The sequence below is a fragment of the Fukomys damarensis genome, unplaced genomic scaffold, assembly GCF_012274545.1.
Source record: "Fukomys damarensis isolate Sample0158 unplaced genomic scaffold, DMR_v1.0_HiC HiC_scaffold_5, whole genome shotgun sequence".
Lineage (NCBI taxonomy): Eukaryota > Metazoa > Chordata > Mammalia > Rodentia > Bathyergidae > Fukomys > Fukomys damarensis.
The window spans coordinates 44,691,564-44,718,018 of record NW_022900917.1 but is presented as its reverse complement, the minus strand read 5'-3'; the positions used below and the strand labels follow the sequence as shown (position 1 = coordinate 44,718,018).

The 26,455-nt window shown below is 36.0% G+C and overlaps 1 long non-coding RNA gene across 1 annotated transcript; it reads right to left on the bottom strand.

The window, feature by feature from the left end:
• Positions 1–2,981: 2,981 nt before the first annotated feature.
• On the bottom strand, positions 2,982–25,981 carry LOC104853489. The gene is made up of 3 exons (XR_777801.2): positions 25,756–25,981; positions 6,982–7,053; positions 2,982–3,263 (listed from the first exon to the last, which is right to left on the bottom strand). It is a non-coding gene; the product is annotated as an uncharacterized LOC104853489 (long non-coding RNA).
• Between the last annotated feature and the right edge of the window lie 474 nt (positions 25,982–26,455).

The window sequence follows — 26,455 nt, the reverse complement described above, 5'->3', positions numbered from 1 at the left end:
CAGTGACCAGCGCCTGGCTGTGTCAACTGTGGTCATCTGGTGACATCAGTACTGCTAGCAGAGCTACACTTTGCCAATTCATGGTTTCCATCTGAACTGAGTAAAAGAACCCTCAGCTGATTGGTAACATGTTAAAATTGCTGGGTTGAGAATTCAGCTGCTATAGTACCATAGTTATCCTTGTCCACTGTCAGCTTTCTTCCTTCTGCTATGTTTAATTATCCACAGAATAAAGTGCTATTTTTGTGAGAAGTTAGGAAGGCTTGTTTGTTCTTATTGTCATATCTCTATCTGTGGCTGCTAGAGAAGGTATTTTGTATTCACTACTAGGCTTTGTGAGCTCAAGATTTGTCAGTAGATGTGTGTCGTGGAGTAGTCAGCAGTGGATCCAGCCTTGATAATGTACTGTCTGTGAAGTCTGTTTCCCAAGTAGTCAAAGGCCTTTCATGTGCTTCTTCTTACGATACTTCCATGAAAATAAGACCTAACTAGAAAATGACCCTAAGAATGTTTTTTCAGGATGCTCATAATATACATTCTACCTTTGAAATAAGCTTCTGTTAAGACCATCAGCCAGACAGATGCATTTAGTATGTCTACTGCAATACATGACGGATATATTGAATTATGAAATAGTAATATTAATATATAACTAAATATAAATTTATTGGCATTAATACTCAAAATACATGATCCTATAAATTATAATTGTTTATAATATACAAGTGGATAATAGATGAATGCCTATGAAAGCAGATAAATTCAAAACTTATTGCTGAATGACCAGCTGAAGTACAGATACAACACACAAATATTGTGTGCACTTGATAATGAATGAATGCAGTTGTGTCTAATATGAATCCTCATAATTCAGTACATCATGCAACATAATGAACATACATGAAAGAAGAACTGTTTTCTGAATTTTGGTGCCTGCAACTTTTTTTTTTTGCTTTTATGTGGATCATTATTCTTCACTATCATCATTTTTCTTGCCACTCCCATTTTGTGAGTCTTCAGTTAACACCTGCTTTAATGAAAACTTTGTGAAACCTAGTCTGCGAGACATTGTGATATGGGTGAAGAATTCATGGAATAAAATCAATCCCTAACAGCTGTGTTGTCAGTGCACCATAAGCAAGCTACGTGGACAAGAAATTCTCATTTAAGGAGAGCTCTATAGTAGGACATGAGAGATTGGGACTAATGGTTCTAATGGAAATGGAGTTGCAAGAAATTCAGACTAGAATTCAGGATCTGGAGAGTTATGCCAATGTTTCAGAAGATGATATGGCTGTATTTGAATAAATATAGATTTTTTTGTACATGAATAAAAGTAGATTATTGTATATGAAAAAAATCCCTATAAAATAAGCCCTATCATGTCTTTTGGAGTAAAAAATTAAATATAAGACCCAGTCTTATTTTTAGGGAAATATGGTACAAATCTCCAATACTTTAGGCAAATATTTCTTGATCAATTGATTTTACTTTAATTCAAAAATTTTACATGACATTTTCAAAATAACCTCAGGGTCAAAGTCCTCTTGTGACAAAGACTGACAAAGTTCACAACAAAATGGCTGCCTTGATAGCCAAGCACACAGCAAGTGTGTCACTTGGCTCTTTGGTTTACCTAGATGATTTCTAACCACAGAGTCCCCAGGGATGGTAGAGATGGGACTGATTTCCAGCTACATGCCTGGGCTCAGGCCTCAGTCCCCTGGGCCAAATCCTTCACCCGTGTCCCCCAGAACACTTTGTCTGGGCCCCATTTCTGTACCCTCTCTGGTTCCATCAACCTCCTTGCCTCTTGACTATAATGCTTAGCCTGTTTGTTGCCACTTCCTCCAGCTGAGGCACTAGATCTGAATGTGGAGGAGTAGGGGGCTGAGGTCCTGCTGCCTCTGGTCTCTGCACAGTTCTGGAAAATAGTGCTGCTGTAGCTTTAATATGCTAAAAATCACCCAAGGAATCACATCAGGATCTTACAAAGGCACAGGTGCTGAATCCAGAGGTGTTGGGGGCCATGGTGTGTGGGCCATAGTCAAGCTTCTTGTGACACTGTGCTGCAATTTTTAGGCTAAAATTTGAATATCAAGGATTGAAAGATTTTTAGGTTATCCCTTACTCCTGCCACTCTTGCTCTCTTCCTTTCTTCCTTCTTTCTTCTTAATAGGATTACTGTACTTGATTAAGGTCATGTGTCTTCTGTGTCTTCTCCAAACTTGAGATACACTCAAAAAATTCTACCCTTGGATTTAGGTTAAAAACATATGCATTTGTACGTGGTGGACTAAAAAACCCACTTGGTCATTCCATTGGCAGGCTTTTAAAATGACATCCAGTTTAAAAAAAAAACTGCCTAGAGACACTGTGAATCATTTGTTTGATATGTTAAGTAAGATTCTGAATATAAATTTCTTTATATAACATTACTTTCTTTTGAATATCAGAGCTCAGTGCAAACATATTTTGGTGGGTGCTGGGCATCAAACCCAGGGCCTCATGCACATTAGGAAAGTATTCTACCTTTGAGTGTTATCCTAAAGCCCTTAATATATTTTTAAAACTTAGTCTCTAGAAAAAAAAAATTCCTGTTACATTCTGTTGATGTTACTACTATTGGATCCCAAGATCCCAGTAGTTGATACTCATGATGAAATTTTATGTTCTGAATAGTTTGACTTTTATGCTGGATAGGGAAAAATTATTTTGTATAATTGATAAAATTAATAAAATTGAAATGGAAAATATTAAGGTTCTAGTCTTTAATTTTGGAACTTAGAACACCACAGTTGCTATATTTTAATGTTGTTTGTTCTGTATACTTTCTTTCATTCTTTTTCTCTCCCTTCCTCTCTTTTTTTCCTCCCTCCTTCCTTCCTCTTCCCTCACTCCTTCCTTCCTTTCTCTTTTTTTTTGTACTGGGACTTGAACTCAGGGCTTTTGCATTGAGCTACATCCCCAGCCCTTTCACTTTATTTTTTATTTTAAGATAGGGTCTTACAAAATGGCTAAATTGCCAGGCAATATGTTTATGCTGTGTTGATATTCTGAATATAAATCTATTCACAATCCAATCCAAGAGTGGATTACAGATGTGTGCCACTGTGTCTGGCTTGTTTACACTTTTATATGGATTTTTCTGTTCCTTCTTGCTATTTTTTTCTAATTTTTGTAGCAGTAGCCAGCTGGTCATCAAAGGTTCTCAGCTTCCTTGCTGTGTTGTCATGTCAGATGTGGTCTATGATATCTTGTACCTGTAGAAACAAATGCAATTTCCTTCATGCTGTAGAAACAAAAGCTGCCTCTGAGAATTAGTAGTTTGTATAAGGATGGGCAAGATGCTTACTTAGGGTTGGGTGAATAGTAAAGGCAATGGGATGGATCTGGCCCTCATAGAACTAATACTCACCAAAGCAACATAGCAGGATAAAATAGCACACTGCACTTAGTTATACTCTATTAGAATTATCTCCTAAAATGATCCACTTAATCCTGACAATTACTTCTACCAAAAATTTTTATCACTTTCCTGCCTTAATTACTATCAGAGCACCTAAAAACATTTAAATATGAGTATACAGAAGTGCTAAGCATTTACTGTGTGCTAAGGGCAGCAATATAATTCATTGAATATTTCTTTGAAGAAATACATATCTTTATGTTTCGAGTAAGAAAACTGAGACCCTAGGAGTGAATTAACTTGTCCAGAGTCCAGGAGAATACTAGAGAATGGGTGCAGGTGTCCTGAGTCAGGGAGTAACAAGGTACATTATATGTAGAGAATTTCAATATAATAATAAAATTGACTAAAAGTCAGGGCACCCATTTTTCTGTATTTAAAAATATTTGACAAAATATATATAACAAAAAACTTGCCATCTTAACCATTTTAAGTGTATTGGTCAGTCTCATTAAGTATATTTATACTATTGTACAATCATTTATAATTCTTGGGAAAATTTGGATCTCTTATTTTTCTTTAAAAACAAAGTAGCTTGTCAACTGTGAAGTCTAATCTTTTTGTTAGCAAGTACAAATCTTAGTTTATATATAAAATATTTGACTGAATTAAGTATTTGTAGTTGAATGATCATAATGATGATCATTTATCTATGATTACCTAAGTATGCTGAAAATAAACTCATTAAATAGAGTAGAAGTTAAAAATATGATCCACTCTGGTTCTCAAATATTCCAGGTGCATCAGAGTCACAGCTGAGAAGTTTTGGGACATGTGCTCAAGTTCAGGATTGTCTGATGCCATCCCTTTGGTTCTTACTATATGCTATTTAATTATTTTCAAGCTTTCTCATTTTCTAAAGATAATTTGCTGTCTACGCTCAGATAATGGTTGTTATACCTATTCTTTTGCAAACACAATGTCAGGGTGAATATGACACTCTCTTGCTCTTCAAGCTACTTTACCTTTAGGAAGGAAGAAAAACAGTGCAATCATTTGAGTAGTTTTAAAATACTGACCAATATCTTTTTCGTATTGTTTTTGTTTTGCCACTAAAATTCATGTGGATAACATAGATAGGACATAGGTGGATGTGGGGTGTGGAGTAATGACAATCAAGACCTTTTTTTTTGTTTCCACTTAGTTGGCGAATCCTACATTGTGCCTCCATAGACTACTATATTATATTCATCCATTATAAGTGGTAGTAAATACTTTTTCTTCTTCTAGGGGGTTGAAGGTACTCAAATTTGACTTAGTGCCTGAGGAAGAGATTTAAGTGGGTAAGAACAGAGTAAGTGGGGCATGAAGAGGCCACCATAGATGTAATGAAGATAAGAAATGTGCAGGGTTGCTGTACATGGTGGAGTGGGATGTGTGAGGTGCTGTGAATCTCTGTCTTACTGGAAAGTCAATCTATACAATACGTGTTGAACTGGGAGGGTTCTGTGATTCACTTGCAGTTGATGGAGTGGATTACTGGGATAGGAAGAGAATTAGGACTCAATGGGTCAGTGTGCAACTACAGTGTTGAAGTTTTCTCTTTAGAAAATCTTTTCTGACATTGCATGAAATTAGAATTATTTGATGATTTCATGGAGATATGAGTAGGGAGGGAACCCACAGATTAAATTCTTATGAGTCAAGAATGAGGAGCACATTGTTTTAATTTTAGAAATAATGGAATGTGACTTTTTTTTTGCACCTGAGTAGTTAAGAGTAAAATTCCAGCTTGCTACACAAATAAACAAGCAATTGCAACATAGAGTGATAAGTAATGTTGAAGAAAGCATCAAGTTCAAGGAGGACTTGGGGGAGGGGGAAGGCCTCCTAGGAAGAGATATCTAAGTCAAGAATGAGGAGCATTAGCCAGGAGAAGGGGAGAATAATTCTCCAGGCAGGCTGAATGAAGGCATGACAAGGAAATAGTTTAAAAAGGAACACCTGAAAGGATAGATACAGTTGATGTAAACTGAAACAGATTAGGTACACCTTCCATTAGGAAGCTAGTGACTTATCATGAGGGCACTGGGCAAGCAATGGGTGAGTTTTGTACAACAGAATGACCGGATGAGAAGTTTTAGAAGAATCACTCTGGTATCCCAGAGAACAGTGTGTGGCATGGCAAGAAGAGAGGCTCTGATGAATTGCCAGCTGAAGGGAGGCAAAGTTTAAAGGTTGGCTGGACTATGCTGTTACTAGGGTTGTAGGAGAGAATCTGTTTCATGTTTTTCTCCTAGTTTCGGGTTTTGCTGGCCATCATCGGCCATCAAGACAAGACAAGGCATTCCTTGCCTTGTAGGTGCCTCACTGCAATCTGTGACTCTATCATCACATGGTGTTCTCCTAATGTGTCTGTGTCTTCATGTCATCTTCTCTCTGTGTCTGTTTCTCTTTGCCTTTTGTGATGAAGACAGAGATTGAATTTAGAGCTTCCTACTCTCATATGAACTCACCTTATCCAGTTATATCTGCGAAGGCCTTTTTCCAAATAAAGTCACATTTTGTGATTTAGGGAAAGATTAATTTGGAAGGTATGATATTCCACCCTGAAAATTTTCATGAGAAAACACCAAAGGTGATCACTTTGACTTTGAACTGTAGGGCACCAGCCCACTGCCTCACCAGTTACTTTCCTTTATTAAGTCAACCTCATGGAAGGAGGGACTAAAATATTCCAGAATTAAGATCCCTTGGGTTACTTTTATATAGATTATTGTAAAGATCCTCTTTGCATTTTTAGATCTGAAAAGGCTATTATTGAAGTTCTGAAGAATAAAAAGATTACAATAAGCATGTGCTCACTTAAGTACATGACATATTGTCTATGGAACAATGTATTTTTTTTGTTTAACATAACCTATAAGGCTTCAAGAAAGAAAAGCCAAATGTTTAAGGCATAATGTTATCTAAATATCCATATCAATTTTATGAAATGCTAATGAAGAAGTTTGAACAATTACCTGTTTTAGGAAGGGGAAATACTTTCACTTTAAATTTTAAGTAAAAATTTCTCTATAACTTGAAGTTAGAAAATTCAAAAAGAAAGCTTATATCATGTCATTAAAAGTTCCAGATATTTATCAAAATGTTAAAACTGTGACATCAATCAAGTTTTATTCTTAGAATATCACATGCAAATTTAGGATAGCATAGTCATGCTGTATGATTTACAGTGCTATGTCCCACAGTCTATAGAAAGAACAAATCTTTATATATGCAGCTCAATGGGTAGCTTAACATTCTCCTTGCTTTTAGCAAAACACATAAGTTTTATTCTTTATTCTGTGAATTCAGAGTAGGCATCTATTATGATCACAACTATTTCAAAGATTACACACAGAAAATAATTCAAGAGCTGTCTTGTTTTTCTGGTCATCAGAAAGTTGAATCCATCATGAAACATATAACATATTTTCTAATGAGAAGTCATATTTTGTCAGACCATCATTAGTGCTCTTTTCCAATTTGTTCATAAAGCTGAAAAGGCAGAAAAATAATTAGCCACTTACCTCCAGGTTTACATCATCCTTTGGTAAGAGCAGTCAACCACATGCAAATCCTCCTAGCTAACAACTGATTTCCTGCATGTGAGCAGAGTGGTTAAAGAGACTTTATTGAGTGACTTGCTAAAATACTAAGATTTTGTGTACTTACCTTTTTAAAAAAATATGGCTTTCCAGTAAGTAGGTGACGAGTTAACCATTTCAAAAAAGAAACAGGGTTGACTGTAATTGTTAATTTGTTGTCACATCCATTATGGCTTCCACATGGGAAATGTGATCATATTTTTCCTTTTTGGATGTAGGAAAAATATTATTTGACAATAAGTTTTAGAATTTGCCCAGGATTAGTGATAATAATACATAGTTTACAGATATAATAATAATAATAAATAATAATTCCAATTAATATGATTTTATTGAGTATCTACTTTGTATTAGGCATTGTGTTAAGTCCTTTACTTACACGATCTTATTTAATTTGTACCACAAGCCTATGGGCTAAATTTTACTTTTAAATGGAGAATGTTTAATCATTTTTCCATATTACATGGCCAATATCAACCCCAAGTCTATCCAATTTATGTTCATGCTCATACAATTGTAGCTGTGTTCAGCAGATGATATCCTATACAAATCCATTTGGTTGTCCATTACTGTTTTATAACATTACCTGTTAAATGTCTCAGTCCTCTGAGAACCTTGTCTTATTTCTGTTTATCTCTAATGATTTGCACAATATTCTAAAATAGGAGAGTTTTCAATAAATGAATCCATAAAAAGTATCTTTTGCTTATCCATGATCTGTATATGGAAGTTAGAAGACCTTTGTGCCAACTCTTTTCCAAGATCGATTTTCCTGCCTATCACAATTGTAGATAGCAGCTCAATTGTGTTAGTGTTTCTGGCTGCCATAGGTTCTCATGGCAATCTGTTTCCAAGGCTCAAGGAAAGCCTTGCTCCAGGTTTTGCAATTTGATGATCACCAGCAGGGTACACCAAGCACAATGGAAAATGAGCAGCTCTCTTTTCTCTTTTATCCAGTAACTTTTTACCAGCAACCAGGCATAAATTACATCTGGTATATTCTTCATCTTTGAATACAAATTTCTAATCTTATTGCCCATGATCTTCTCCTATATGAAACATTCATATTTAAATCAATAATGTATTGGGGTAATAAACTTAAAATTGAGAACTTCTTGGCCTAGAGTTTTATTTGTTAATTCATTCAAGAAGTTCACTTTTATGTATAATTTTAATACTATTAGGAAGAATACTAGAAGGAGAAGATAACAAATTTTTCTTAATACTTACAGAATTTTGAATTATGTATATATTCATGACAACCTCAAAAATGTGGGTGAAGAAAGCAAAAAGATGATTTTACTCTTTAAAATGGTTATTTTATTTTGGCTCTGGCTAAAATGAGCCATTTCTTCTCCTTTCCTACTCTGCCTACACCACACACACACACACACACACACACACACACACACACACACACACACGCATTATTTCCCAGGGAAAGAGCTGGATAGTAGCTAAATCAAACTGATGGATTTAGCAAATGCCAGAAACAAAGTCTAATCTAGAAAGACAGTCCTCTGCTGAGATGTTCAACTAGGAAAGAATAGGCTAGAACAAGTCTAAGTCAACCTTCCAGAGGTTCTAGGGGAGCCAGATCTAAAGCCAGATAAGAAACTGGTTTAAAGAAAACACCACAGGCAAGTAGAGGTATTTCTAAATGGGGTCGTTCCACTAATCCCATCAGAAGGGTTTGTCTGTTTTTTGTAATCTCCTTTGTGTTAGTGCTATGTGTCTTAAAGTACTTCATTGTCTTCTGTGTACTTCATTGTCTTCTGTTAAGGACTATTTACACAGCTATTCAATTCATTTGGTTAATTTGTTCGCTACCATTGTGACAACATTTCTAGGTGTAAGGGAACAAAACATGATTCAAGTCAGTATGTTTTCAAAGTACCAAATGAAGCAATCATACTGAGGTACCAAGCAAAGCAAATCAGCACACCCATTTTCCAATGTAACATAAAAAGATGAAAATAGAAAGCTCTATTTTTAAAAATCACCATGACAAGTTATAGGAAAAGCAATATATTATTACATAGTATGCATGCTACTTTGAATGTAGTATTAAGTATTATAAATACATGAATGTAGCATTAAGTATTATAAACATATATATATATCCTTACCAAGATGTACTATTTGATACATATAAATAAAATCTACTTTCTATAGTAAAATCACACTTTTGTAATAAATTATTATGCACTGAGTCCTTATGATCCTTATGATCACACTATTCTTCTTCTGTACTACATTTGCTTTTTCTAAATCTCTTGCACTGTTTCATACAACCATGTGCACACAGAATTAATTCAATTTTTTTATTAAACTACTTGAGAATAAGTTGCAGATCCTGACTTCACTTCTAAATACCTAATCATACTTCCCAAAGAACATAAATAACCACAATTTAAAAATGAAATTCAAGAAATTTAACAACAGTATACATTCCTATTATCCAATTCCTACTCTATATGCAAATTTCAACAATTATCCCAATAACTATGTCCTGTATAGCATTTATGTTTTTGATCCAGGAGCTTGTCCTAGATCACTCTCTTGTCACAACTCTTGCCTGTTTTTATTCTAGAGAACAGTTCTTCTCTGTGCCTATGATGAAATTCACATTCTTGAGGGGTATAGGCCAGTTGTTTGTAGATGTCCTTCACTTGGGTTTGTATGGTTATTTCCCAAAGTTACTTATGGTCTAACTACTGTCCTTAATTTCCAAGTGTCTGCCACTGCTTCAGCTTGTTCCTTGATTTGAAGGATAGTCTTTCTAGAATTATTGATCTTCGGGACATCCACCCCCCTTTAGCGGGTATCACACCACTAAGTAACTTGTCAGTTTTCTATGACTCAGCATATTCCCAGATCACTCTTACTAAAGTTAGATAGTTAGTCTTAGATGATACTACGGACTGGGGATTTAGCTCAGTGGTTCCACCACTTGCCTTGTAAGCGCAGAGACCGGAGTTCAATCCCTGGTACCAAAAACAAAAAAACAAAACAAAACAAAAAAAACACTCCCCCCCAAAAAAACAACTTAGGTGATACTACATGTGGGCCAACAAAATCCAGACTCGGAGTACACCCCAAGCCAAATACTATTCCTATACAGACTTTTCTTCAGCATGCGGTGCAAAGTAGAGTGGTCCTTCACAGGAACCCTACTAGAGCCCGGTTTTTATTCCTGATCTCTTGTAAACAAATACTTGGACAAGAACGTATAAACACATATCCCAAGAAAAACCAGCAATTTTCAGACATAAGTTCTAAATCTAGATTGAGGGAAAAATTATAACTTTGTCAGAGTCCAACTGAGCTTAAGATGCATCTAGTTTACATTACTAAATAGCCCTTCCAGAGAATTTATAGTTGGGTTAATTTATTGCATTTTGGCTTTCTTTAAGAAAAATAGTGAGTTCTTACTTTACACCTACAAAATTAAAAGGCCCATTGAAATGATGTTTACAAAGACTGATTTAGCAGTTTGGCTCCAAAGGTAAATTCCATCCACTACTTCAGAGGGCAAAGCTGCTTATAACTTTAAAACTGAAAGGCTCCCCATGCTCAACTATTTTTGCTGTTTTAAGGCAGATTTTCTACACTGTACCTGGTTAGAGACAGCATCCTTCAAATATGTCCTATCCAAAAGCCCAATCCTAAAGCCCATTCTTAACATTTTATACTCCTAACAAACAGGAGCACTCTGCTGATCTCTGTTAATACCCTTGGTTTAGAACTTAAATATTTTCCAAAGGCCATTTTAGAAGACTGGTCCCTAGCTGATGTTACTGTTGGACAATGACAGAAATTTTAAAAGGTGGTGGAGGAATAGAGGCAGGAAAATAGGTCACAAGGGGCATGCCCTTAAAAGAAAGTTTAGAATCTCATGCCCTTCTTTTCTCTTTTTGTTTCCTAGTCATCATGAGAGGAACGTGTTTCCTCCACCATGTGCTTTGGCCATGATGTATTGCGCTATCACACACCCCAGACAAATGGAACCAGGTAACCATAGACTGAAATCTCTGACATCATGAGCCAAAATTAACCTTTCCTCATTTAAGTTATGTTGGTTATTTTGTCACAGCAATAGGAAGCTAATAATAGAAAATTGTTACCAAGAAGTAAAGTCATTGTTGTGATCATACTGACAATGTGGTTCAGAAGCCTTTGGAATTAATTTGTCGGAGGAATTTGGAAAGTTTGGAGAAGTAGACTAGAGAAGGCTGCAATGCTGGCAGCAGAGCCTAACGGTATTCTGGAGAGTCTCAGAAGCAGAATGCTGAGAGAAATGCAAAGAGTAAAGGCTGTGTTGATGAGGTTTCAGGTGGAAATAAAGGCTTTTGGGAACTGGACGAGAGCATACTCCTGTTACACTCTAACAAATAACTTGTTTTATCCATGCCCTGAAATTTTATGCGAGGCTGAGTTTAAAGTGTATCTGGTAGAGAAAACTTCAAGGCAAAAAAGAATTCAGGTACTTTTCGTGAGAACTGTGGCTCCTCTTAATTGAAAATTGGGAAGAAGGACAGAGAAGAAAGATTTAGAAACTTGTAATTTGACCAGGAAATACACATGTTTAAAGTTGTAGTCATGTAGGGTGCAGTTGCTAAAGGGTTTAGTACTATTAAATAGATACCAGGCTCATAGTGTGAATACAAAGACTTTTTTTTTTGAGAAGAGAGCCCTGAGGCACTCCATGATTTTGTTTACCCATGTTCATCTGTCAAGGCACTTAGAGGTTGCTTTTCATGCTGGTGACAGACTTTGGCATTGTTCACATGATACTGGTTTTTCATACATGCAAACTGAAAGAGTTATGGGGTTATGAAGGCTTCTACCGAGATTTTAAAGGAAAGTTTAAGAAGGCCAAGCAGTGCGTGGCGTTACTGAAGGCAATGCAAGCAGGCCCTGACAGAGTGATATGTGAAGATGTGAGTGAAGCTAAAGCTTCAGTGGACCATAAGAAGTTAGAGATGCCAGGAACGTGGAATCTTTCGATTGGAAGCCAGAGGCAGCACGAACCCAAGAACATGTCATGTGGGTTGCATCTAGCAAGCCTACTGAGGCAGGGCTGCCCGTGCACTTGGGAACCCACATCTGTTTACGTTGTATCCCAGATGAAGCTATAAAATTTAACACTTGATCTACTAGGTTTCAATTTTGCTTTGGTCTAATTTATTATTGTTTTGTTCCTCCCCTTTGGCAAGGGAATATTTACCATGTGGCTTTGTGTCTTGGAAGTATACAACTTTTCTTTTGAGTTTCACAGGTATTCACAGCCAAGAGCTTGCTTTGAATGTCAGAGAACTTTTGAGAACTGGTGGAATAGTTAAGACATTGGAGTCTCTTGGAGATAGACTACATGCATTTTGCATTGTGATACAATCATGAACCTTTGGGTGCCAACATCAGAATGCCATAAAAAGCCTCCCAAGGGCCACATGTTCAAGGTTTAGTTGACAACCTGAGGTGCTACTGAGAAGTAATAGGACCTTTAGAAAGTGGGGCTGAGAGGAAGGAAGTTAGGTTCCTGGAGATGCACCCTAGAAGGAGATTTTTGGTTGCAGGCCCCTTACTCTTTCTCTGTGCTTCTTAGTCACACAAGTCAAACAGGCTTCTGCCACCATGTATTTCTGCCATGATGTACTGCACTACCACAGGCTTAAAAACAATGGGGCCAAGCAACCATGGACTGAAACCTCTAAAGCCATAATACAAAACAAATCTTTCATCCTTTGTTTTTCTTAGGAATTTTGACACAGTGAGAGAGGGCTAACTACATCTCTCATAATACCTGTCTCATAGTCATATAACTATTTTCTCCTACCATTCTCTTTTATTGTCATTTATGTTCTGCCTTGTGTTACAGCATTTTGAATTGTCATCTTGTATGTTCTTTAGGGTTTCTCAAGGTCAGTAACACAAAATGCATCTTGGTGTCATTCCTATTACCTGGCATGGTGTCTTACAAATAAATACATGTCGAGTTGAATTGAACTAAAATCTAGTGAGTACAAGAAGTTATAGAAAAGTTTAGCTCTGACAAAAATTATATCACACAGAAAATATGAAAATATTAGTTCAAAAATGAAAGAAGAAATATGCTAGTCTCTTGTTCATTTGCCAAATATAACTTTGACTAAATATTAACAAAGACAGGTGTTGTAAATAATGCATCCACTGTGTTCAAACTTAATAAACTGAGTAGAACCAAGGTATAAAATGATTCCTGAGCTGTAGAAATGTACAATCCCAGATAAAGGAGAAATAAAAAATTGCTACTTCTGTTTCTGCTAGTTAGTTAATAGTACTGGAAGGAAAATTTAAAATAGAAACACGAATGTAATAGACTAAACAGTGATACACTTCTGTAGATATTTTAATCATCATATCACTGTTATCAGACCTAGTCACTGTGAACTTATTATATAGGGCTACTGATAAACTAATTCTATTGCAATATAATGAGATCAAATATAGTATTATTAATAGCACACAGACTTCTGTTGAAGGGAAATGAATCATTTTTATGGATAAAACCTTGAGAGACCTTGAGACCTTGTAAGATATACCTATGAGATGGTTTGAAATCTTTTGACAAGAAATAAAGACAAAGGGAAATCTTTTTTGCCATTGCTGAGGTGAGGCAGAAGGAAGAGAGGAAAACAAAACAAGGGACACAAGCACACACCATATTTGGTGGAATACTATGAACTGTGCCTGGTGACTCCTCCATGACTCCATACACATTCAGAAAATTCTACAAAAAAAATCACAAAAATCTTTAAGTGATTGGATTTCTTGTGAAAATCAGTGAAATAATCAAAATTCTGCATCAGAGTTTTTGTGGGGAATAAAATAGAGACAGTAAGCCCTGGAATAAAGGCCTGAGTAAGAGGGGATCTGGAAGCTTTAAGTGAGTGAGGGTGCCCAGAAATTCTGGGGACTTTCTCACTCTAAAAAGAAAAATTCCCTAAAACACAGAAATAGGCCCTTAATAAAATCATCATTGTAGCAATTTTATTGGCCCCATGTTATACATTATATATTATGTAATGATATATATCATGTGTATAAAACTTTATAAAAACACTTTTTAAAAATGGTGCTAGAGGCAGGAGAACATAGCACTGCTGAATATTGAATGTAGACTCTGATGAATATTGGCGCCTGTCTGATTCTCCATTGTTTCTTAGCTGTGTGGTCTTGGTAAGTTACTCGACACTCTATGTATCAGCTTTGTTTTGGAAAAAATGGGGATAATGAAAGTATCTAGCTGTGAGAAAAGAGTTTGATTAACCCTCTGAAGGATCTGAACATAGTCATATAGCTCTTTTCTCCTGGCGACCTAAAAAACGTTGAAATGTTAACTACATTACTAGCATATGTTTATGGCAACAATGAATCTTGACTTGTAAATTGCATCTGGACTGAAGGGAGAGAGAAGTGAACCATAAATATGTTGTGGCACTGCTATAAGTGGGGCTTCCATGAATATGAACCTTGTAACTATTTTTTTGCCTTATGGGATCCTTGTAACAATGCCTACAAAAGCCCTTCTTATGTATATATGCCTTGTTTATAGTAAGTTTTAAAATTCAAAATACATGGATAGAAAAGGGAAAAAAATCCTAAATGAGAGATTAGCATACGACCCAGCAATCACATACCTTGGTATTACTCAAGTGAATTGAAACATTATGTCCATACAAAAACTTCAATTGAATGTTCATATCATGTTTATTCCTAATGGCCCAAACTGGAAAGCAACCAAGGTGTACTACATTAGGTGAACGGGTAAATTCTGGTATAACCAGACAATGGAATCTTATTTGTCACTAAAAAGAACTGTGCACCGGGCAGAGTGGTGTATGGCTGTTGTTCAAGCTCTCCATGTGGCCATGACTGAAAGGTCAAGGTCAGCCTGGGCAATGTGGTACAACTTCATCTCAAAAATAAACTAAAAAATAACATAAAGGAAGAACAATGAGCCATTAAGCATATGAAGTGACAACAAATGTTCACTAAATTGAATAAGCCAATATGAAAAAGATTATATCCTATATGAATTTAACTACATGACATTCTGGAAAAGGTAAAACTATGGAGATAGTAAAAAGATCAGTGAATCCTGAATAGTGGGTGGGATTTGAGTAGACAAAGGGATAAACAGGTAGGGCACAGGGAACTTTTAGGGCAGTGAAACTATTTTATATGATTGTATAATGATGGATACATATCGTTATACATTTGTCAAAATTTAATAATTATATCTCAGAAACTATGAGTAACAATAGAATGCATACCACAAAAAGTGTAAACCATGGACTTTAGTTAATATAATGTACAGTATTGATATTGTTTCATCAAGTGTAACAAATGTAACATACTACTACAAGATTTAATAACAGAAGAAACCATGCACCCAGAGAAAGCTAAAGGGCATGTGGGAATTCTTTGTACTTTCCACTCACTTTTTGTGAAACTTGAAACTGCTCTAAAATATAGTCTGTTAAGTAAAGACAAAAGTCAGTAGGAGACATAGGCTCTCATTGTAAATGAGACATCTGTCTAAACTGGGGTAAATCCCACACTTAACATGCACAGATATCATTTCCCTGAACTTACTGGATTGTTGCAAGAACTTCCATTGAAGGGCAGTGTCTGAAACTGCCCTGCTACAGAGCTGTCCTTCTTGTCCTATATTCTTCTAAATTGGCTGGTGGTGTACAATCACTTCCTGAGTGTGGGTGATATACTTTCATAGCATTGTTGTAACAATTAAATGAGTTAGTATAGGCAAAGCACTTAGAGCTTGGGACATTTAAGTGTTATAACATAATTTTGGGGCTGGGAATTAAGCGCAATGGTTCCAGTGCGTACTTCACAAGCACAGGGACCTGAGTTTGATCTCTGGTACCAACAACGATTATAGTAATTAATAATAATAATAATTGTTGTAGGAGTTGTCATAATTTATATCTCAAAAATAATGAGACATAGAGTGACTATAGATAGTGACAAGTACTATACATTTCTAAAAGCTAGAAGAAAAAGGATTTTGAATTTTTTCAACATGAAGAAATAACAAATGTTTAAAGAGGTAGATATGTTTGCCCTGATACAATGTATATATGTATCAAAGTCTTACATGGACAGAGAAAAATAAATGGCAGAGTGGTGAGTGCTGGCAATTCTGCTTTTCTAGGACAAAGTGCCTAGAGTCTGAAAAACAGCATGGAGAGGAACTGAAATGAGTGGAAGGCATATGGTAACTATGAGGGAACCGACAGGGAAAAGAAAATAGGATTAAGTGATACAGAAGAAAGAGCTCAAAGATGCAGACAAGAGGCTGTGTGTCACTGTGTGGAGTGGTTGTGTGGCCACTGGCTGGAGGGCAGTGAAATCAACAACTTTTCTGCTCCTGGAGAAATGGAGATCTGACCCACACTGGGAAAATCCTATGCAGTTGGATCCAGTAGTGAGAACATGAGCCACTATTTCCAAGTGATTCCCCCAGAATCAATAGTTAGCAAGTGACAGAGGAGTGGTGCCCCAGAACACAGTCCCATAGAGCAGAAGGGGGGCAAGTGGGTATTGCCATTTTCTTTAGGAAAGGACTCAGGGCTTGAGCTTCAGTCCAAAGTAGTCCCACAGCCACTCCAACACTAATTTCCCAGAGTGGAATGAAGGAAGGGGAGTCTAGTCAAGGTAGACTGCCGCAGTTGTACAGAAGACTGGGGGGCATTCTGCTGAGCCCACCCAGACTCCTCTAAGGTAGTGTCAGCAGCAGAGACAGTGGGGCAGACTTGTTCCTGCCATTAACAGACTTCTAGACTCAACATTATTCTGGGCACAGAAATGCTCTTGGTCTTCCAGTCTGCACAAAGACAGCACTGACTGGAGTTCTTCACATTAACATGAGCCTCAGTAAGGAGCCACAGATCCAAAACAATCCAAGATTTTTTGTTTTTGTTTTTGTTTTTTTTTGTTTCTACTATTCTGTACTTGGTACAGAATTGTCTACTATCTAGAATATATAAGGAACTAAAAAAAAAATCAGACCCCCCCAAATATAAAAACCAAAATCACAACTGGGCATCTGAAATGAACAGACATTTCTCAAATAAGTAAAAGCAGCAAGTAAATATATGAAAAAATGTTCAACATCACTGGTCATTCGAGAGACACAGATGAACAACACTGAGATTCCATCTCACCCCAGTAACAATAGCTCCTATCAAGAAATCAACCAATAACAAATGCTGGCTGGATTGTGGAGAGATAGGGACCCTTCTTTATTGTTGGTGGGAGTGCAGACTGGTGCAGCCACTGTGGAAATCAATGTTGAGATACCTAAAACAACTAGAATTAGAAGTCCCATTTGACCCAGCTATCCCTCCACTGGGTATCTTTCCAAAAGAATTAAAAGAATCACACCACAGTGATATATGCACATCCATGTTTATAGCAGCACAGTTTATAATAGCTAAAATTTGGAAACAGCCCAATCGCCCATCAATTGGAGACTGGATAAAAAGGATTTTAAAAATGGAGTACTACTCAGCCATAAAGAATGACAAATTAGGGAAATTTATAGCTAAATGGATGCACACTGAGGCCATATGCTTAAGTGAAATTAATAAGTCAAAAATATGTAAATACTGAATAGTTTCTTTGGTGTGATAAACTAAAAGTGTAAATAAGGATCAAAATGAATAGTTGATATTGTATAATAGGAAGGAAAGGTCTAAAAGAGTAGAGGAAGTGGGAGGGGTAGGGGAACGGTAAAAAGGGAAAAGAAAAAATATGTGAAAAGGAAAAACATGGAAATAATGTCTTTGAAAACAGGGAAGGGTGGAGGGGCTTAAAGGAGGGCTAGGGAATGGGGGAAAAATAAGAACTTAATAAGTCATGTAAAGGTACAAGGTCCCAATGATGAATGTAACTGTATTGTATACCTAAAATATACCAATAAATTTAATAAAAATTAAAAAATTCTTATTTCTTATTTTCCTCCTTCTATACATTGCTTCCCACACTTTTAGCCTATTATTTTACACCATTCTGTTTTATACAGAATGTCTGTGTATCTGTGTTTTGCTTACACTTGTCTGTTTTTTTGTTTTGTTTTATTTTTTCTTCCCAATATAGTTTTTAGAGAGTAAGGAAAGTATCCCTTGTTCATTTATATCCACTCCTATTTTTACCCATATCTCCTTGCCTTGCCTCACCTCTTTCCCATTTTTCTCATTCTCAATTTTTCTCCACTCTCAACCTTTTCAGTTAACTCTCTTAAAGTTTTTCTCTAATATTTATATCAAGGACACAACCTTTCCCCACCCCCACCTCTCATTACTAATTTTCTACATAGTCTTCCTTGTTATTCCTTTCTAAATATATAACAACATATCCTTAACATCAATAAGGCCCTTTATCCCTCTCCTATTTCCCTCTTTCCATACCAGAGTAGAGGATTTAGAAAGAATCCTGAGCTTCAGATGGTTGATCTATAAAACTACTGTTGAATGTTGTTTTTTATCAGTAGGAGAGACACAGCTAATGTATTTGGTGCACATTAACAGTGGGTTAAGGCTTGTCTTGTTATAATGTTTATACTAGAGCTGTGGGTTTCTTCTCTAGACTGAAGGGAGAGCCAAAACAGGGTTTTACGGTATATAATGTCTCACTAGACCTGATAGATTCCACTGTAACAGATTAGCCTGTAATACTATAGTTGAATTGATTCCATAGGAATAATCTTGACCCAGAGGATAACTGAGTGCCAATAAATTTATCTGTTAAACCTACCATTATCCCCAGGGAGAGGGACAGCAAGTATTCTTAACCCAAGATTACCAGCTCAATCAGACTTTGTAAGAATGCCTGCAACCTGGCAGAAAGAGGCCCTGAGCCTGAATTAATCTCAGTTTTGCAGCATAGTGACCATAGGGGTAATTGGAGGGTGACCACTCAGACTCACTCTCTGTTGAAAAGTGACTTGGAAATCACATATGCAATGGTTTGTTGGGATATCTAGTAAGTGTTGTCAACAGACATTTTATTATTTAAGTTTTTGTATGTTTCTCAAGTTATTTAGTAACTTGAGGTTACCTACTCTTATAGTTTCATGTATATATTAAGTTGTTATGCTTGTAGAATGGTGCTTTCATTGGCTATGATTTAATAGGCATCTGTGTTCTCTTTCTCATCAAGAGAATAGACGAATAGGGGAAGAGTAACTGCAAAACTATCATATAGAAATGTAAGATTGAAAATGTGAATGCTGTTATAAAGTGAAGCAATTATTGTGGCAAAACAGCCATAGAGAAGACATTATTAAAGTAAACAACAGAAGTAGCAAATACTGGAACTGGATGTGCAAAACTGAAAATAACTCACGGGGAGACAACATTGTACTAAAAAGCTCCATATAATCACATACTTGCCTCACTTCTCATGTCCTCAACTGATAGTAACCCTTCAAAAAGGGCAGAGAAAAAAGAGAGGGGACTCATGGATCTACAAGTAGAAAAATAGGGAAGCAAGAAAACAGATGATTCTGACTTTACCCCAACTCCCCCAAGGCAGAGCAAGGGGCCGCAAAGGGAGAAGAAAACAAATACGATCTAATGAATAGTTCTTACAAGGGATGAAGAAAACTTATACAGTTGACCAGTGTGAAGAAAGTGTATTTGATATTGAGAACAAAATACTGAATTATAATAAAGAGCTCAAAGAAGCTAAAAAGAAAATAAGAGAACAAGAGAAGGCTATTCAGAAGCTACTAGATGACAACAAAAAACTAATTTAAGGTTATCTGGAGTTAGAGAAATTCTAGAAGACTGCATAGGTGGATTCACCAACATGCTAACAGAAATTATCATTTAAATTTCTCCAAATATAAGAAAAGATTTCAAAGTACAAATAAGCAGTACTTATAGAAGACCAAACAATTATGATGAAAGGATAAGTTCACCAAGGTGTATCTTCATTAAATTTGCATATATACAGCCAACACTTTTTTAAAAGACTAGAGATAAAAAAAAATTACATATAAAGGTAAACCATTAGAATCACAGCAGACTTCTCAGCCCAAACCCTAAAGACCAGAAGAGCATGGATTGAAGTATTTTAAGCCCTAAGAATAAATAACTTCAAATTCAGATTAATTTACCCAGAAAAGGTATCCTTCAAAATTGATGGAGAAATAAGATATTTTCATAAGAAAGACCAGCTCAGAAGATTTATAAGTAGTAAACCAGCTCTAGAAAAAATACTCAAGAATATTCTCTTCAGAAACATAAATTGGACATACTAAAAACACAGAGAAAACTAGTGAAGTCAGTGGATAAACAACAATAAAAAACAAACAAGAAAAGAAAAACAAATGGTATACTGAGAGATAAAGAAGACAATGATAGTAAATAACCAACATATCTCAGTAGTATCTATCAGTGTTACCAACTTCAACTCTCCAATCAAAAGACACTGATGGGCAGAATGGATAAAAAAACAGAATCTAACAATCTGTTGCATTCAAGAAACCTATCTAATAAAAGAATACTCATGGATTTAATATTAAAAGACAGAAAACAACATTTCATGCATTAGGACACTGAAAATAAACAAGGCTGGCAATTCTGATATCAGACATAGTAAGCTTCAAGTTAGAATGGATTAGAAGGGAAAAGGTCACTACATACTAGTTAAAGGAACAATCTAACAAGAAGAAAAAATAATGATAAACATATATGCACCAAATAGTGATACACCTACCATCATAAAACACTCCTGAAATTGAAAGATTAAATATACATTAACACAATCATAGTAAAGGACTTTAAAACCCACTTTCTCAAAGGAACAGATCAACTAAACAAAAAGCTAAAAAAAAAAAAATTCAGAGCTGAACCACACCCTCAAACTTATGGATTTAATAGATATATACAGAGTACTCCATCCATCTACAACAGAGTATACATTCTTTTCAGCAGTACATAACACTAGCCCACAAAGCCTGCTTAAGTAAATATAAAAGTATTGAAATTACCCTATGCAAACTATCCAACCACTGTGCAATGAAAATAGAAATCAATGACAGAAGAAAATTTGGAAAAGGCAAAAGCTCCCAGAAAAACTAACAACATACTATTAAACAACTAGTGGGTCACAGAAGGAATTTTAAAAACTTTAGAAGTTAATGACAGTGACTGTACAGCTCAACAAAATCTTTGTGACACTTTGAAAGCAGTTCTGAGAGGATAATTCATTGCAATGAATTCTCCTATTAGGAAAACAGAGCAAGCCCAAATAAATAAACTGATGAGAAATCAGATATCTGAGAAACAACAACAAATCAGCCCAAAACAGAAACTAAGGAGAGAAATTATAAAAATGAGATTAGAAATTTATGAAATTGAGACAAAAACCTATAAAAAAACCAACTAAGTGAGCTTTGAAAGAATAAGTAAAATACTCAAGCCCTTAGCAAGACTCAACAAGAAAAAGACTCACATAAATAGAATTAGAAATGACAAAGGTAAAATTACAACAGACACTGTGAAAATTCAGAAGATAGTAATTACTTTGAAAAATTATATTCCAACAAATGAGCAAATTTTGAAGAAATGGGCAGATTCCTATACACATACAAACTATCAAAACTAACACAAGAAGACACAAAATACTTAACAATCAAATAACAAACAATGAGATTGACTCATTCATAAAGAATCTACTATAACAACAACAACAAAGCCTAAAACCTGACAGAGTCACAGCTGAATTCTGCAAAACTTTTAAGGATATTATATCACCAAAACTCCCTAAGTGGTTCAAAGAAATTTAAAGGGATGGAGGGCTCCCAAATTTATTTATGGAAGCCACTACCACCCAGATCCCCAAACCCAGTAAAGACCCAACTAAAAAAGAGAACTGAAGGCCAGTCTTTCCAACGAACACCGATGCCAAAATGCTCAACAAGACATTAGCAAGTAGAATGCAGCATATTATCAAAAAGTTGATATACCATGATTAAGTAGGTTTCATCCCAGAGAAGCAAGGGTGGTCCAAAATATGTAAGTGTATAAATGTAATACATCACATAAACAGGAGCAAAAATTTTAAAACCACATTATCATAGAAATAGATATAGACAAGGCTCTTGACAAAATTCAACACTCCTTCATGATAAAAACCCTGAAAAAACCAGTTATAGAAGGACCATACATGAATATGCTATAAACTCTTTATGATATGCCAATTTTCAGCATCATATGAAATGGGAAAAAACTGAAAACATTTTCTCTAAAATCAGGAACAAGACAAGAATGTTCACTATCACCTCTGCTATTCAACATAATATTTGAAACACTGGCCAGAGCAATTAGGCAAGAAAAAGATATAAAAGGGATACATATATGAAAGGAAGAATTCAAATTATCATTGCTTGTACATGCCACGATAATCTACATGGAAGACCCCGAGAAGTCTACCAAGAAACTCTTAGAATTAATAATCAATTTCAGCAAAGTAGCAGGATACAAGATAAACACACAACAATCATTAGCATCTGTGTATACCAACAATGAATAGGATGAGAAGGAAATTACAAAAACAGTACCATTCATATTTTCTTCAAGGAAAGCAAAATACTTTGGAATTGACCTAACCAAACAAATTTTCTTTTTTTTTTTCTCACTGAGTTTATTGGTACATTTTAGGTACACAGTACAGTTACATTCATTATTGGGATCTTGTACCTTTACATGAGAGGTCTTGGTTCTCATTTTTTCCCCTTGTTCCTGCCCTCCATTCACCCTCTCTCCCCACTTACAAACACTTTATTTCCATTTTTTCAATTTCTTGTACTTTTTTCTTTTCCCTTATTACCTTTCCCCTACCCTTCCCACTTCCCCTAAACCTTTAGCCCTTTTGTTCCTATTTCACATTGTCAATTATACCATTAAGATCTTATGTACCATTATAGTTTTTCACACTGGAGAAATTATTTGGTATTTATACTCTTGTGACTTATTTATTTCACTTAGGAGTATGTCCTCAATATGTATCCATTTTCCTATGAATGACTCTAATTCCAAAGAAGTTTTCTACAGCACCCTGAAGAAGGAGATTGAAGAAGACATCAGAAAATGGAAGGATGTCTTTGCCCTTGGATAAGCAGAACCAATACTGTCGAAATGGCCATACTTCCAAAATTGCTATACAGATTCAACACAGTCCCAACCAAAATATCAACCATACTTTATATATTTAGAGAAAAAATACTAAAATTCATAAGGAATCAGAAGAGACCCCAAATAGCTAAAGTAATTTTGGGCAGTAAAACCAAAGCAGGTGACATAGCAATACCAGACTTCAATCTGCACTACAAAGCAGTAGTGATAAAAATGACATAGTAACGGAAAAAAGACAGACACATGGATCGATCGAACAGAATTGAGGATTCAGAAACCTCCCCAGACATAGTCAACTGTTTGATCTTTGACAAAAGGTCCAAAGGCATATGTTGGAAGAAAGAGAGCCTATTAAACAAATAGTGCTGGGATAACTGGTTATCCTTCTGCAGAAGAATAAAACTGGACCCTTATCTCTCACCATATAGTAAATTAAATAAAAATAAATAAAAGATCTAAATATTAAAACAGAAACATTAAATCTCCTGGAAGAAAAAATAGGTAAAACACTTGAAGACATAGGAGTAGAAAAGGATTTCCTAAACAGAACTTAAATCACACAGGAAATAGTAGCAAGAATACATACATGGGATTATTTCAGACTAAAAATCTTCTGGACAGCAAAAGAGTCAATCAGCAGAGTAAAGTGACAACCTACAGAATGGGCAAAAAAACCTTGCCAGCTACTCATCAAACATAGGATTAATATCTAGAATATATAAAGAACTCAAAAAAGCCTTCTAAAATTAAAGACCCAGTCAAGAAATAAGATAAAGAAATGAACAGACACTCCACAGAGGAACAAATGCAAAGGTCAACAAATACACTGAGGTACCATCTTACTCTGGAAAGAATGGCAATCATTAGAAAATCAAACAATATATGGTGGTACGGTCGTGGTGGAAGAACAACTCTCCTGCATTGCTGGTGTGAATGCAAGTTAGTACAACCATTATAGAAATCTGTATGAAGATTTCTCAAAGGACTGAAATTAGAAATTCCCTATGCTAGATACCTTCCCCCAAAAGCTCAGTTCATCACATTGCAGTGATACTTGCATACCAATATTTATAGCAGCACATTCATAATAGCTAAAGCCTGGAAGCAGACTGTATGCCTATCAAAAGATGACTGGATAAACAAAACATGGAAACTATATATAATGGAATACTACTCGGCTATGAAGAATGACAAAGTTGTGGCATTTGCAGGAAAATGATTGCACCTGAAAAACAACGTTGCATGAACTAAACCAGACACACAAACTTGAATACCATATGGTATCCCTCATTTTAGTGAGGCAAACTACCAACAAGGAAAATGAAAAAAAGATGTATAGAAAGGGCCAAGAGGACAGATTTTGCACAATAAGGAAATGGTCCAATGAAACAGGAGAGGAAGAAAGGGGAAGGGAAGCAGAAATGAAAAGAGTAATGATATGCGATGTACATGAACCTAATAACCCTAATCAATGTAAATATTATAAGCCATAGCATGAGCTAAGACCAATAGTATCAATGGGCATGGAAAAGCTGATTCGGGAATCAGAGGAGGAGGAGGGAGGGGGAGGGAAGGGGAAGGAGATAAAAATAAATCCAAGGTTTCCATGTACACGTAACCTCTCCCCAAGATAACTGTGAGTGGAATGAATTAGAAATATGTACCAATAAAATAAACAAGAAAAAGAAACCCAACATGAAGCTCTATAGCTATATGCAATTTTATGCGTCAACTGAAATTAAGGCTTACGTTAAAAATTATGGGTGATATTTCACATTGCTAATTGTCCCATTAGGATCTTGAGTACTATTTTAGTTTTTAGGGACAGTGAGAAGGATAGGGAAAGGGGAATAAGGGAAAAGGAAAAAAATATGAGAAAATGTAAAAATGGAATTAAAGTGTTTGAAGGTAGGGAGGGGAAGAGGGGGTGAAGGGAGGGTGGGGACAAAGGGAAAAAATGAGAACCAAGACCTGGCATGTAAAGGTACAAGATCCCAGTAATGTATGTAACTGTACTATCTACCTAGAATGTACCAATAAATTCAACTTTTAAAAAATTATGGGTGATATGCCATTTGCAACTTCAAATATACATATGGCCTTGCACATATTATGGTAGTCCTCAGGCAACTCCCCAAATTCCATTGTTGGAAATGTTTACGTGATTATACCATAGAACCCAAGTTAGTATTGTGTATTTTAAAAATCCATTCTGCCATCTGCACAGTTGAGCTCTTCTCAAAGCAAATAAATTAATCCCTGACCTTTTCTGTTGAATTTATCTGCCTGAAATATATGCTTTCTTGCCATTGTATCTAAGGAGCTAGTGTAATACCTTGCACGTATTCATTCATCTATTCACATTTTTCAATCAATGTACCAAGTATTAAGCTAATAGTTGCTTTTTTAAATTTCCCACTTAAAAGTATGACCTTGTGTTGAACACTTTCTGTGTGCCACAGCAGATTCTTCTGGCTTCACCTACCCCCTGGATCCTCTGTGTCCAGCGGCTTGTTGGTCTCACATTCTACTGCTCAATGCCAATGTCGAGTCTTCAAGTAATTTCCCCTACCTCCTCATGGCTGAAACACCGCATCACAGGTTTGATGAATGGGCCTCACCTACTGATGGGATCTGGAGGTATCACAGAGCTTTAGAGGAGTTAAATCTCTGGGAGAAAGCTGAGGAACAGAGATGGCAGATAAATTTCTTCTCCATCCTTCCACACAATGGAGTATTGTGAGGTGGCAAGTTCCAGCACAGTGTGTCTGGAGATGGCTCCCTGTAGAAGAAGCCCTCTCAGTTGTTTCCTAAATGAGTGACATCATTTCTTGTTTGTTTCTCATCCTTCCAACCTTACTTCTTTCGCCTATCACTTTTGCTTCCCTGACATTTTACCTCCTAGTGAGACATTAACCATTAAGTTGTGCTGCAGATTCTGCTTTCTGGGGGAACCTGAGCTAAGCTTTGCTCACAGATCCACGGCCCTCATAGTCTCTGTCACCAACTCTGCTGCTTATTTTACTATGTGTTCCTTCCTGGTTACTTTCTCTCAATACACATCCCATTTCCCCTGGCTCACTCCACAACTCTCCTGATTGTGTCTCTGTTTTGGCTCCACAAACTCACACCCACCTTGGTTTGTCCTAGTGCTCTGATTATGTTGCATTTGCTTTTCTTGTCTC